Source organism: Giraffa tippelskirchi, chromosome 3 (assembly GCF_054371585.1).
Source record: "Giraffa tippelskirchi isolate mGirTip1 chromosome 3, T2T-mGirTip1v1.2.pri, whole genome shotgun sequence".
NCBI lineage: Eukaryota > Metazoa > Chordata > Mammalia > Artiodactyla > Giraffidae > Giraffa > Giraffa tippelskirchi.
In genome coordinates, this window is record NC_137277.1 from 180,020,785 (window position 1) to 180,035,836 (window position 15,052).

Here is a 15,052-nt window from a genome sequence, read left to right on the forward strand (position 1 = left end):
CTTGACGTTTACTATCCTTCTTCTCTGCTTTGTTGTTTTCCTGAACACTCATGACCCTGTAACTTAATGCACATTTAATTTATTTATCTCATTTATTTTCTCTTTTTCTCACTGGAATGTAAGTATGCTGTATATCTTAAACTTACACAGTGCTATAAGTCAATTACATCTCAATAAAATTGGAAGAAAAAAAATAGAGTCCCTAGAGAGCTCCTTCTCTCTTCTGCCAAGTGAGGAAATTACAATGAAAGGATGGCATTTATGAAACAGGAGGTGGGGCCTCATGAGACACCAATCTGGCGGCATCTTTATATTGGTCTTTCCAGTCTCCAGAAGGTGAGAAATAATTGTTTGTTGTTTAAACCACCTGTCTATAGTATTTTTGTTACAGCAGCCTTGGAAGGATTAAGACAGGCTGTTTATTATCTTGATTGTGGTGGTGATTTCGTAGGTATATACATATGTCAAATTCATCAAAATTGATACATGAAATACGCACAGTTTATTGCATGTCAATTCTACTGCAATGAAGCTGTTTTAAAAAAATTAAAATGTCACTACCTTGCAGTGTCTTGAGAGCTGTGAAAGATGAATGCACAATGCTCAGTGGTATAATGTGTTTTTGGCCCCAATTCCTCATTCCCTCTCTGCATCGGTACCCTTGCCTTGTAGCTTTGCAGCACCCTTCCAGTGTGGATGGGCACCTGTCCCATCCCTTGACAGAAAGCATATGGCTCCCCCATATGGCTTGCTTCTGGCAGGGGCATGTCGGCAGATGTGAAGCTACCATGATAGGCTGTGCACTGAGGCTGCCTCTTGCATCTCTACCATTGCTGTGAGAACATGCCCAGACTGACCTTCTAGAGGATGAGAGACTAACAGAGCGGAGCGGAGTTTCTCTGGTCACCCTAGTCAAGGTCAGCCTGCACTGACAACAAGCCTGGACCCACCCCGTCCCCAGGCTTTTTTTGTGAATCATCCAAGATCAGCAGAGCTAGTCTAGCCAACCCATAGCTGACTTCCCATCCCAGAGAAGTGAGTAAAAATGTAGCAATAACCAAGAGGTTCCATGATTGATGTTAAGCGGTCTCACTGTGGCAATAGATAACTGATTCAGGTCCTAAAAGAGGGAAGGGCCTGGGGTTGTCTGGGAACGCTTCCTGGAGGAAGTAAAGCAAGTTGGGTTTAATGAACATGAACTGGCCAGGGGAAAGATAAGGGGAGGGCAAAAGAGGAGAGACAAACAAAAGCCTGTAGGTCTGGCAGAACTCGGTGCAGGAAATTAGGACAATAACTCGATGTGGCCAGAGCCAAGGGTGGTACAAGAAGGAAATGGGATAGAGAGAGAGGTCAGTCCACATTGTGAAGGGCATGAATGCCAGGCTAATGCATTTTTAGAAAATAGGGAGTCAAGGCAGGTCTTCAGTGAGGTTATGATTTTAAAACAATCTTGTGGCTAGAGCTAGGGGCAGATTGGAGCCAGCAAAATGGGAAGCTGGGACCAACAGTGTAGATGAGCTGTTGAGCAAGGGTGGCCTGGATTCTGTCTGGGAGGGAGATCCTTTGAGAGCCATTCAAGGGATGATGATCCCAGAGGGTGTCTGTGTAGCTGGTGCTTCCTTTACAGTTTTTCCCTGTTTCAGGCTCACCTAAACCTCACCACAGAACCCTTGACTTGGGTCAAACTCACCTCTCACTGTAGGCAATTAAGTGAAATTTTCCATCAATTTTGAATGGTTTGCAGATGAATAAGAACTGGGCAGTAGCTTTTAAGGCTTCAATGACGAGTCTCACACGATGCTTGCAAGGTTACTGTATTCATGAGATCCCGTACTTGCCTTCTGTGTTATTGTGAGTTAATTACATGGTGTCTAAATGCATCCCTTGATAATTAACCAATGTTTAATTAACATTGCGCATTGATTAAATGGGGATGCTGTGGTTGTGTGGCATAAGGAAGAGTGTTTGCAGGAAGGTGTAATTGACATTGATGAGGGGTGTGGGCAGTTTCACAGCTTCAGCTTCTAAATGGCCTCTCATTAACTCCCTCAAGATGAGCTTTACAGCCTGGAGCAGGGTTAAAAGTTACTGAACTGCTATCTTCTAGCTGTGTTTGTGGCTCCAGGCAATTTGCAAAACCTGTCTGGGTGGTGGTTTTCCCTTCTTTAAAATGGGGTAGCAATATCTCCAGCACAAGTTAGTTCTTTGCTCTCAAAATATACCACTCTGACCTGAAGGAAATTGCCCTCCTGGTCTGTCCCCACCGTAGCCTGTAGCCTCTGCAGACAAAGGGCCCTGCTCAGTCCCTTGGGAAAAAAACATGGATCCTCGTCCCTCTTCTGGGCTTGCTGTAGCCTAACATTAGTCTGCCTCACAGCGAGTGTAAGAATAGTGCCTGGTGTCACAATCCCTTCCCAGAAGACTTTGGTCCTCTACACACAGACAATCTGCAAAGATTCACCATCTTCTAATATTTATGCAGGAGATCAGAATATTAGACAAGGTGAGCATATGGTGCTAAAAATGCAGGATAGATTTACTGGGTCTAAGACAAAAAAGCTACGTTCCCGTGGTGCCTTATGGGGCTGAGTGGGAGACCCAGATCGAGGGAAAATCCACTCTCAGCCGATGGGAGATTCCGATGGGTTTTTCTCCAGTGGCAAAGGTTCACTCATGAGAAGCTCAGCATTTTAGAACTTGGAAATCATCAAAAACTGGACTCTTAGGTTACTGCATTTTAGAGCTTTTAATAAAACCTTAAACTATAAGACCTGAAGTCAGATGTCAGAATCACAGGCTTTTAGGATTTCATCATCTTGTCCAGACACCCAACCAACAACCAAGTCATTCATATATGTGAGAGTAAAGACTTCCAGACAGAGGGAGCAGCAAGTGCAAAGGGCCTGAGGCAGACATGTGCTTGGTGTATCTGAGGAATGGGAAGACTCTGTAAGACTCTGAAACTGGGGCACCTCAGGGATAAGGGGGAGCATAAGGGGGAGACCACAGAACAGGTACTTCCCTCAGGGGTAGGCAATTCAAGGGTAGGTGCTGTGCATACAGTGGGGGCTTAATAAAAGTCTGAATGTGCTCAGTTCAGGGCCCCACACAGCCAGAGGGAGACTGACGATGGGCACAGAGGGAGAAAGGGATGAGGAGTGAGGGGGTTGATGGGATGTCAGACTGGGACGAGGGCAGAGGTTAAGGTCCTGGATGCTCTCCTTAAAGAAGAGAAGGGAAGGGGGTGAGCTGTACATGGAGGCCTCCGGGTGTGGCTGCAGACCACAAGGAGGTGGCTGTGGCCAGATGGACGGGAGCATGTTACACAGGCAAGAACTGAAGTCCAGGTTCTGTCAGGGACCCCTGTGTAAGTTTGGGCCACAGGGTCACCAAAGAACTTGGCCTGATGACAGGGCCTCTGCAGTGCTCAGGACTCATTCTTGCAACTTGCAAACAAACTCAAGAGTACTGGTCAGTGTCCTGTGGCTGCTTATAAATGCCACCCCCACCACCCCCGAATCAGGCAGGGGACATGCTGAGGGTGAGGGGGGAATAGGACAGGGAGAGAGGCCAAGAGAGGCAAGCAGATCACCCAGCAGTGTATACAGGTCTCTGCGGGATTCAGAGAATACAAACCAATGTCCACTAATGGCTGAGCACCTACGGTATGACAGGGGGTTTATACCTCCATTCACTCATTCAAAACTTTTCATTGAGCACCTTCTATGAGCCTGGCCTCAGGCTAAGACCTGGGAAGACAAGTGAATCAACAGATGTGGTACCCCCTTCATGGGGTTCATGTTCAAGTGAAGAAGATGGGGTCAAAACCCTTCAAACAGACAACCAAGTGAAATAGAGACACAGTGAGGTGGATACCATGGAAAAAACCCAACAAGGGCTGAGACAGAACTTTGCCTCCTCACTCAGCCTAACAAAGCATCCTGGATTTACAAGAAGGTCCTCTTTATGAGCCCACTTTAGAGCCAGGAAAGGCCCAGTGAGGCAGGTAACATGCTTGGGCCACATGCCTGAAAAGTGACAGGGCCAGGATCCAAGCCCCCTGACGGCAGACACAGCAAGCTGTGGCTTGTCCTTCCCACCTGCCCCATCCCTGGATGAGGGGCTCTCAGTAAGTGAGGGGGATACACTGCTGCCCTGGAGACCACAGAACAGGTACTTCTCCGGGCAGAAGGGGCTGTGAGGTCAGGAGGACCTGTGTCCCAATTCTGCATCCTTCACTTGCTTGCTCTGTGTTTCTGAGTGTGTTCACTGATTTCCTTGCATCTCAGTTTCCTCCTCTGTAAAATGGGAATGATAACCTGTACCTTAAATGACTCTTGTGAGGATCAAATGAGAATAAGACAAAGCACCCAGCATAGGCCTGTGCACATGTGTTACAACGCTTCCAGGCACACAGTAGGCATTTAAAAAATTTGCCCCATTTATTTAGAGAGAGGCTTGTTTCCCCCTCTCTCATTGATTTCAGAAGTCTTTTTCTTAACCACACATGCAGGTGATGGAAAGAACACAACGACCAAAAGCCAGAGGAGGCTGAGGCTCTAACCCCCTGCTGAGTGGGCTCCCTGGGTTACTGAGTTTCCCCATCTGTAAAGCTGGAACATGATGCCCCCCGAAAGCTGTCGTGAGGGTTGGAAGTGGTGATGTAAGTTCAAGGCCTGGTGTGGAGCCATTATGGAGCGGGCGCTAAATATACCAGGTCACATTATTTGGAGAAAGGACTCCTGCTTCTTTTTGAGCTCGGAACCTCTCTGGCTTCTAAGGGTGTGTTGGACAGGAAGAGCTGTGAGGCCAGAAGCTGGAAGAGCCAGAGATTGGAGTCCCTCCTGTGCCTACTTGCTGCATACCTGGTGTGAATCGCTGCACCTCCCTGACCCTCTGTCTCTTTGTCAGTGAGACAAAATTATGTTACTCCTAAATGAGAACCAGAGCTTCCCTGGTGGTTTGGTGGTAAAGAATCTGCCTGCCAATGCAGGAGACATGGGTTTGAGCCCTGGATTGGGAAGATCCCCTGGAAAAGGAAATGGCAACCCACTCGTCTTCTTGCCTGGAGAATACCATGGACAGAGGAACCTGGTGGGCTACAGTTCATGGGGGTAGCAAAGAGTCAGACACGACTTAGTGATGCTAAACAACAGCAAATAATAACCATCAGCAGGGCCAGGTGAATCACATGAGACATCCCAGAGAAAAAGACAGAGCGAAGAATTCTCTGTCAGGCTGTATAAGTGGCCAGATGGACATGCGGAGGAATAGCAGACACCCTTTAAGGATTCACTGAAGGCTGGAACACTTCATTCCTGAACATGTTTATGTAAATTAATTGGATCACCTGTTCTCAGCATCTTTTAACTGCAAAACCAATTAAATTTCAAATGCTCAGCTTGTGGCCCAAGAAGGGAAGGCAGAGCCTGGGTTGGCAGAAAGCCACAAAGACTCTGCCTTTGTGATGGTCACGGTGGCCCCTCAGCACTTCCAGTAGCCTCCACCTGCTGGCCAAGACCCCATAGAAGGAGCCTGGAAGGTGGCTGAGGCTCTCGGAGAAGGCAGGCCTATGGGAGTCCGGGACTAGTGGCCTCCTAATTAGCAAGCTGAGTGGCACGGGTCAGACAAAGGTGTGGATGTTTCTGGGTGGTGACCAGGGTGGCCCAGCGTCAATGTCCCTCTTTACCCTAGCACCTGTCACTGTCTGACCTTTCTCCTTCTTGACAACATGTCAACTGAGTTCGCTGCTCTGGGTCTGGGGCTGAGAAGACTGCCTGGCACACAGTAGGTGCTCAACATGAACGAGTGAATGAATGAATGAACAAATGAATTTCAGCACAGTGAAAGGAGGGATTTTCACAGGGTCAAAGCTGTCCGTGGTGGGATGGGCAGCCTCAGGAGGTAGGGTGTGTTAGGGCTCTTAGAGGGAGGAGATGCGGGCATTGGTTGAGGGTAGATTTGTTCTGAAAACCCCTGCCTGGCCCCACGTGTGCACCTCTCCCTGTCTGCTCCTCCCAGAGATTCTGGGTTCCTCTTTCAGGCCAGGGGTGATTTGGGGTCATCAAACATGAGCTCAGCGTGTTGCATGCAATCCATGAGGTTGCAAAGAGCGGGACACGACTGAGTGACTGAACAACAACAACACATGAGCTCAAGCTCAGTTTTCGTAACTAATTCAGGATAAGCTTCCTTCTTGTTGACTCAGTTTTTCTCATTCATAAGTGGCCCTTCAGTTGCCCTTCAGTACCCAAGGGGGATTGGTTGCAGGATTCCCCCGTCTCCAGCAGACACCAAAATTTAAGGATGCTCAAGTCTTTAAAATTGTGTATTATTTGCATATAATCTACACATATCCTCCTGTATATGTGAGATCATCTTTAGATTACTTATAATACCTAATACAATGTAAATGCTATGTAAATCATTGTAAATACGATGTACGTCCTACGTACATGGTTGCTGGTGCACAGCAAATTCAAGGTTTGCTTTTTGGAAGTTTCCAGAATTAAAAAAAATTTTTTTTCAATTAGTGCATGGTTGGTTGAATCCATGGATGCAGAACCTGCGGATATGGGCGGTTGACTGTAACTCCTGAGGCACTAGGGGCTGTGGAGAATGCTGGCGGGGGGGGGCGGGGGGAGGAGGAAATACACTCTGTAAAGGAAAAACACACACACAGAATAGATTGACATTCCCCCTGCTTCCAGATTCTGTGAATGCACATAGTCCGGGCTGACAGCCATGAGAGGGGGGTCTGGATGCACCAGATCCTGCTGGGAAAGAGGTCCAGTCAGCTAGTCTCGAGTAAGCCAAACATCAGCACAGCCTGCATGCAAGCTTCCAGGTCTGAGCAGCCTCAGGAGGGAGGTGTGGGCCACAGTGGGGGTGGCAGTGAGGGTGGGTGGAGGGAGGAATGGATTCCCTCTACCTCCTTCCGGGCAGCCTCACTCCTCTGCTCTGCTCCGGTTGCTGCATCACGTTTGGGAGAACATCCTGATCCATCAACACGAGCAGCCGGCGAGACGTTTGCACACTCGTGTGCGTGCTCAGTCACTCAGTCGTGTCTGACTCTTTGCCACCCCGTGGACTATAGCCACCCCCCACACTCACCAGCCTCCTTTGTCCATGGGATGTTCCCAGGCAAGAATTTAGAGTGAGTTGCCACTTTGTCCTCCAGGGGATCTTCCTGACCCAGCAATCAAACCCATGTCTCTGGGGTCTCCTGCATTGGCAGGAGGGTTCTTTACTGTTGAGCTATCAGGGTAGCCCCTTGTACACTCATTGTGGGGAGGATAACTCAGGTGGCCTTGTGAGATTCTTCATTGGTTGTGTAAATGTGGACATGGCCTGGGTGGACAGCCCACCTGCTTTTGAGTTCCCATGAGGCCTAGGTTTGGCACAAGAGATGCAGGAAGCTTGAGGTGATGTGAAGATGGTGGACATGTCTGGTGGAAATTAGTGATCAGGGAAATTATTCGATAAATCATCATGATCAAGAAAAGAACTGTGGCTTCTGCATCTGAGGAGCTGTTGAGTGATGATTCCTGGATCCTCCTGCCCTAGTATTTGTCTTTCTCTGAAGGTGATGGATGCAAAAGCAGCTCCAACCAGCCTGGTGCGGGTTACCAGGCAACCACTAGCATCTGTCCCTACCTCACTCCAACTGTGATGTCATGGGGGCTGCTCGCAGAGGGGCCTAGGCACATGAGGTCACAGCAGAGCTCTGTGCACCATCCACGTGGCCCCAGAGCAACCTAGAAGTGCTGAGGCTTTGGGGCATGGTGCTGCAAGCCTGCCCTGCCTACAGTACCAACAGACCAGAGGGAGGAGCTTGGGAGTCTATGGAGTCTAGAGTCTATGGAGTCTAATGTCTATGAAGCTGATCCAAGCCCCTTCACCACTTCTCTTGATCAGGTACATGAGTCACTGTGTGATAACAACACCAGCTTTTGAAAGGAGGAGTGATCTTTAATCACTATTGCCTCCCTCCATGAAGTTCCTGGGACTTCTTTCACAGTGTCCTTACACTCTGCCTCCAGCCTGGTACATATAGCCAGTAGTAGAGAGTATAGAGGAGAGTTTTGGAGGCTGTCAGATCTGGGCTCAAGCTCTGCCTCAGCTGTGTGACCTTTGGCCAGTTACTTAACCATTCTGTGCCTCAGTTTCCTCATCTGTAAAATGAGGACTCCAAGGGTTCTTACCACACAGGACAGTTATGAGCTAATGGAAGTAAAGCCAAGGACATAGCAAGAGCTCGGTAAAGGGCGGCTTTCATCCTCAGCATCACCACCACCACCCCCGCCACCACCACCACCATCATCATCATCACCTTCTCTCTGCACACACTGAAATATTATGCACTTGGGACATCTCCATAGTCAATTCTTTTTCTTACCATTCTATCATCAGCATTTTCCCACATCACTGAAAATTCCTCAAAAGCATGATGTTAACAGCTTTGCAATTGTACCTCATTTAGATGCACCATAATTTACCCTACCATCCTCGCCTACCAGGCACTTGGAGGATTTCAGGCTTTTCTCTTATGCACATCGGGCTGTGATGAACGTTCTGGGCCTCGTGTACCGAGTCCCTGACCACATCCTCAGGACAGATTCCTGCTGTGGAATCATAGGGTCCAGAGCAGCCATGTTTCTCAGGCTCAGGGTTTTTATCACCCAATCACCTTCCTGAAAGTTGTCCTGATGGACGCCTCCCACCCCCAGCAGCCCACGAGGGTGCCCATCCCGACACCCACAGCCCTGGCCTGTGCCTCCTACTTCCCAGCTACACTATCATTGCATCACATTCCCAGGTGTCCTGAAGTCTCACAGTAGCCTGGGGGTAGGAAGCTTAGGTAGGAAGTCAGAGGAGCTGGTCCCGCCCCACCTGCCCTCACCTGCCAGAGGCATGGTTCGGTCTCTCTCCTCTGGGTCTCCACTTACCCACCTATTGCAACAGCCCCCCAGCTGTCTCCCTCCCTCCAGCCCATCCAGTGTACAGAACAGGGCCTGATTCCTAGCAGGTGTCCAGTGACTATTTATTGAAGCCTGAATACCAAAGTGCACTTTACAAAGAACAATGTGAACATCATACTCGCATTTCTAGACCTTGCCAGAGTTCACCTCAATGAAAAGTGAGAAGGAGAAGGTCAGGGGAGGAAGCACAGAGGCCTGAGGGGCAGAGCAGGCTTGTGGGTGGGGCCAACCTAGCTTGTGGGTGGGGCCAGTAACTCATGAGTGAGTGGCAGCCTGGAGCAGAGAATTAACTGTTTTAGAACCAGGAAATGGGATCACAGCGTCCTTGCAGGCTCACTGTAAACCTTATGGGACTGCTCTGACCTGGGAACGCAAGCCTCCCTCTGCAGAGAAGCACCCCCAGCTCTCCCTAACTTGCGGGCCCCTGTACCCCTGTTCCCTCTGCCCTGGGTTTCCTCTCCTTTTCCTGCTCTGCAGCTCCAGGTCCCAAGCACAGCCTTCAGCACAGCTGTGTTTCATCATCTGTGCATTTACCTGCTTCTGTCCCTGGTGTTACTTTGCTGACAAAGGTCATCTAGTCAAAGCTATGGTTTTCCCAGTGGTCATGTACAGGTGTGAGAGTTGGACCATAAGGAAAGCTAAGTGCTGAAGAATTGATGCTTTTGAACTGTGGTGTTGGAGAAGACTCTTGAGAGTCCATTGGACTGCAAGGACATCCAACCAGTCCATCCTAAAGGAAATCAGTCCTGAATATTCATTGGAAGGACTGATGCTGAAGCTGAAGTTCTAATACTTTGGCCACCTGACGCAAAGAACTGACTCATTGGAAAATACCCTGATGCTGGGAAAGATTGAAGGCAGGAGAAGGGGACAACAGAGGATTAGATGGTTGGAGGGCATCACTGACTTGATGGACATGAGTTTGAGCAAGGTCCAGGAACTGGCAATTGACAGGGAAGCCTGGAGTGTTGCAGTCCATGGGGTTGCAAAGAGTCAGACATGACTGAGCGACTGAACTGAACTGTCCCTGGTGTTATATCATGACCTCGAGGTGTCAGGGCAGGGACAGGCCTACCACAGTCATGACTGTGTCTCAGGTACAGGGTGGGCACACAGTGGACCTTGGTATGTTTTGTGAATTAATGGGGATGAGAGTGACTTAGTTCAACTTTGAGGCAGTGACGAAGGAGAGGGGGCTACTTAGGATTTCCAAGGGTTTTTCTGGATAAAAAACTCCAGGGAGGAGCAGGCTGGGGGCAAGGGGGCAGGCGGTGAGCTCTGAGATCCCTGGGCCAGGTCAGCAGGAACAAGGCCTGCTGCAGCCTCCCCTTCTCTCTCCACCTTGATGGCCTTTGGCTATGACCTCATACATTGCCTAGCCCTGTGGTCTGGGGAATGGAGCAGATCTTCTTATGAGGGCACTAATCCCATACACTGAACTGAACTGAACTGAATCCCATACACAAGGGTTCCACCCTACTGACCTAATTACCTCCCAACAGCCCCACCTCCAATTATCATAATGGAGATTTGAACATATAAAGTTTGTTGTTCAGTTGCTAGGTCATGTCCAGGTCTTTGCAACCCCATAGACTGCAGTAAGCCAGGTTTCCCTATCCTTCACTATTTCCTGGAGTTTGCTCAAGCTGATGTCCATTGAGTTGGTGATGCCATCCAACCATCTCATCCTCTGTCATCCCCTTCTCTTCCTGCCTTTAATCTTTCCCAACATCAGGGTCTTAACCACTGAGTCAACTCTTCACATCAGGTGGCCAAAATATTGGAGCTTCAGCTTCAGCATCAGTCCTTCCAATGGATATTCAGGATTGATTTCCTTTAGGATTGACTGGTTGAGAGGACAGAAACATTGAGGCCATGACAATGACCATCCTCACTTTACAGATGAGAAGGTTAGAGAGCTACAGGTAAAAGACAAAGCCACTATTTGTGAGTGTAAGATGCCTTCCATTTTTCAGCATTGTTTATTGGTTGAGATGCTCTGAGTCCCCTCACTTGATGTAATATTTTTTATTTGAAGCTTGGAAGGACACTCTTCAGGGTCTAGAGTTGGGCTGCCTTGAGAGGAAGCTGCTCTGCTTTCTGCTGTGACATCCCTGGCTCAGAGCCCCTTGCTCCAGGCACCCCCTTCCTCTCATCCACAGTCATTCGCTAAGCCAATGCTGAAACAGCTGGCATCAGGCAGTGGAGGAGCCATCTGCAGCCAGGGACAGAGGTGATCCATCACAGCTCCTCGATGCCTGACTTGGATGGGGGCGGCTGCACAGAGGAAGGAGGAGGAGACAAAGAGGCCTCCGGACGTGGAGGTGGAAACAGAATCCATCACAGACCCTCCTTCTGTGCTCCCTCCGATATGGGATAACAACCAAGCCTATCTCCTCATCCATCTCCAGTGATCTGCTCCATAATACTTATCTTGAAGATTCACTGGAGAATGGGTGTGGGTTCTAGACCCTCTGACCAGCAGTGTGACCCTGAACAAGAGCTGCTCCTTGGAGTGGTGGTGGTGTTGGTGGGGGTCTTTATTTATCCATCTGCACAGTGAGGAAGTTGTGGCAGCTCAGGGATTCCTAACCTTGGCTGTGCACTTGAATGCCCTGGAGTGGGATGGAACTTTAAAAAAGACAGACACCTGGACTTCTTGCCCAGAGATTCAGACTCTGCCAGCCTGAGGCTATATGATAGCATGACTATAAGCCAAGACTCTGGAGTCAGACAGTCCTGGGCTTGAATCTGCCTCTCACTTGCTGATGACTGTGGACAAGTATCTGCACTTCTCTGGGCTTCTCATCTGTGGAATGAGGATGGTCATTTTTATGGACTAAATGTTTGTATCCTTCCACAATTTATATGTTGAAATCTAACCTCCAATGTGATGATATTTGGAGGTGGGGCCATTGGGAGGTAATTAGGTCCTGAGGGTGGAGCCCTGGTGAATGGGATTAGTGTCCTCATAAGAAGACCAGAGAGCTAGCTCACTCTCTCTTCTCCATGTGAAGATACCATATGAAGGCAGCTGTCTGCAACCCAGAAGAGGGCTCTCACTAGAACATGACCATGTTGGCACCCTGATTTTGGACTTCCAGCCTCCAGAACTGCAAGAAGTAAATGTCTGTTGTTTATAAGCCACCCAGTCTATGATACTTTGTTATAGCAGCCTGAACAGACTAAGAGAGTTATGGGACCTAGTACACAGGTTGCGTGAGGAGATAATGGGACAATGAGCCCAAGGTGCTCACCCAGAGCTGGGCACGCAGTGGGGCCTCCAACACTGCCAGTGATTGCCTTTGAGTCTCTGGTCATGTGACTCCTCTGAGCTTGAAGCCCCACCTCCCTGCCCCGCGCTCTCAGACTCCCTGTTCCTGAGTGTCTCCTCCCCTGGAGTTGCAGTGCCTCTCCCTGTTCTTCCCTCTTGATCAATCTCCCTTTTTCTTCTCCAACTTAACAAACAGCTTCACTTAAAAAGCCATCTGGGAGGATGGATGGCACCAGGCACACTGTGCAGAATAAGTTTTCAGAGAGAAGAGCGGAGAAAATAAAGGCATAGCACACGACTCCAATCTTACTAGGCCTTTGGAGGAGAATTGCATTTCTGTGTTGTGCACCCCCTGCTCTGTACCCCCTCCGCCCCTGCAACCACACAGCCTTTCCAACATGCTCGGCTCCATCTTCATTTGTCTTTAAGAAGTCCTGCTCCCAATGTCTCCAACTGATTCCCTCCCTCTGGATAAACTCCTCTCTCATTCATGAAGGTGGGGGAGGCCACAGCTGAAGCTTTCCTAACCTGAGACTCTCCCCTTCTGTGTGAGCACCATCCCATCTCTCCCTCCCTACAGGAGTCCCATGTGAAGGTTATCTTCTTCTCCAGTGCAGATTTAGGGCCAAGGGGTAGATGCCCTGAGAAGCAGAGATGTGTCCACAGTTGGGATGGGTGGGTGGCCCTGGGATGGGTAATGAGCTTACATCACTGGAGGTATGCACAGAGGATGGGTGAGCACTTAGCAGAGAGGGCTTGAAGGAGATGAACTAACAAGAGGCTGGGGGCATGGGCTTTAGAAGCCAAGAGATCTAAGCTGACTCTTGGTCATGTTGATTGCAAGGAGTTTGACCTTCAGCCATGACCTATGCTCACCAAGCCTGGGTTTCTTCAGTTGGAAAATCAGGCAAATTTTCACATCCCGGGGTTGTTATGGAGACAAAAGGACATAATGTGTGCAAAGCACTGAGCACAGAGTGCATATTATCATTACCAGGAAGAGGAACTGGCCAGGATTTTGACACTTGAGCAATTTAAGATTCAAAACTAATGTGATATAAAAAACCTAAATGTCTGAGATTCTATAACTCAAATGCCCTAAGAGGATAAAACATAAGATCCTAAGGCTTCAAGACAGTGTGATGGTGTTATTCTTCTCATCTAATGCTTGCAGGAACCTGAGGCTCTGTGATTCCCAGATTCACTCTGTATCCCCCAGCAGCAGAGCCTGTCTCAGTACCGGCAGGAGGTTTGAGGTTTGAGCCATCTCCAGGGCCCTTTTCCCTCTCTCCTTCCAGTCTTGTCTCCTGTCTCCAGTCTTGTGTCTTGATTACTACCAGCCCTATGACTTCTATTCCACCCCCTTTTGCCCAAATCCAGTAACTTTAACCCAGATACACCAGGTCCCTCAGCTCCAGCCCCATGTTCTGTGTTTCCCCCTCCATACCTGTTCCCCTTCATCTTCCAGACCAATGCTGAAAATTGAATCTGATGAGTCTCGTTTGAGTCTCCCTCAACTCCCAGTGGAAATCAGCATCCTGCTTCTGAGTGTTTCCAGAGCACTTGGTCTAAATAAGGATCACAGCAGTTATCTGTTTGACGTCTTACTACCATGGGGAGGAGACTTGTCCCCTGACCCTGTGCTCGACGCACCGCTGGGGCCCCTCCAAGAGCCCTCCACAATCTCCCAGGGCGCCTCCCACCTCTCTGCCCCTCCTCTCTCTCTCCTGGTTCTTACACAATGGAGCCTTCTCTGGAATGACTTATGCCCTCCACCCAACTCATATATTGAAGCCCTAACTCCCAGTGGCATGCTATCAGGAGGCGGGACCTTTGAGGGATGATTAGATTTCATGAGGAGGAACCCCGACAATGGGATTGATGTCCTTATAAGAAGGTGCCAGAGAGCTAGCTCCATCTCTCCTCTAAATGAGGACACAGTGAGAAGTCACTGTCTGCTGCCCAGAAGTGGGCTATCACCAGAACCCTGCCATCCTGGTACCCCGACCTCAGACTTCCAGCTTCCAGAACCGTGAGGAGATTCATTTCTGTTGGTTAAGCTCCCCTGTGGTCTGTAGCGTTTTGTTCTGGCAGTCTGAACTGATGGAGACAGATTTTCGTACTGAGAAGAGATACTTCATAACAAATACCTAAAACTGTGGCAGCAGCTTTTGACCTGGGTAATGGGGAGAGGCCAGAAGTGTATTGAGTGTGTGCTAGAAATATGGACATTAACAGGAATTCTGGTGAGGTCTTAGGAGGAAAGAGGAATGTGTTACTAGAAATTGGAGCAGAGGCAAAATGGCAAAGAACTTGGCTGAACTGTGTTCTAGTATTTTGTGGAAGACAGAAGCCACAAGTGATAAAATCATGTATTCAGCTGAGGAAATTTCTAAGCAAAATGTTGAAGGAGCAGCTTGGTGTCTGCTGATTGCATTGAGTGAAATGAGAAAGGAGAGAGATGAAGTGAAGAGGCAATTGTTCAGCCAAAAGGAGCCAGAACTTAAAGATTTGGAGTATTCTCAGCCTCTCCATATTGCAAAAAAAAAAAAAAAGAGAGAGAGAGCGAGAAACTTATTCTGCAGAGAACACAAAATGTGTGGCTGAACAGTCGTTCGATAAAGAGCTCATGGGTGTGACTCAGGGACTTAAACAGCCATCTCTGCAGAAGCCTGGCATGGAGGTGGGACCGCACCAGTGGAGACACTACCAGCTGCAATAAAGAGACAGAGAAGGTGAGATGGGATGAAGGAAGACTGTCAGATTCCTTGGATTCTGTGGGACTGACCTATAAAGC

The 15,052-nt window shown here is 48.9% G+C and overlaps 1 long non-coding RNA gene across 1 annotated transcript; it reads left to right on the top strand.

The window, feature by feature from the left end:
- Positions 1-7,720: 7,720 nt before the first annotated feature.
- On the top strand, positions 7,721-12,128 carry LOC145541973 (uncharacterized). Its single transcript, XR_014079480.1, has 2 exons — positions 7,721-7,917; positions 11,999-12,128. It is a non-coding gene; the product is annotated as an uncharacterized LOC145541973 (long non-coding RNA).
- The last annotated feature ends 2,924 nt before the right edge of the window (positions 12,129-15,052 follow it).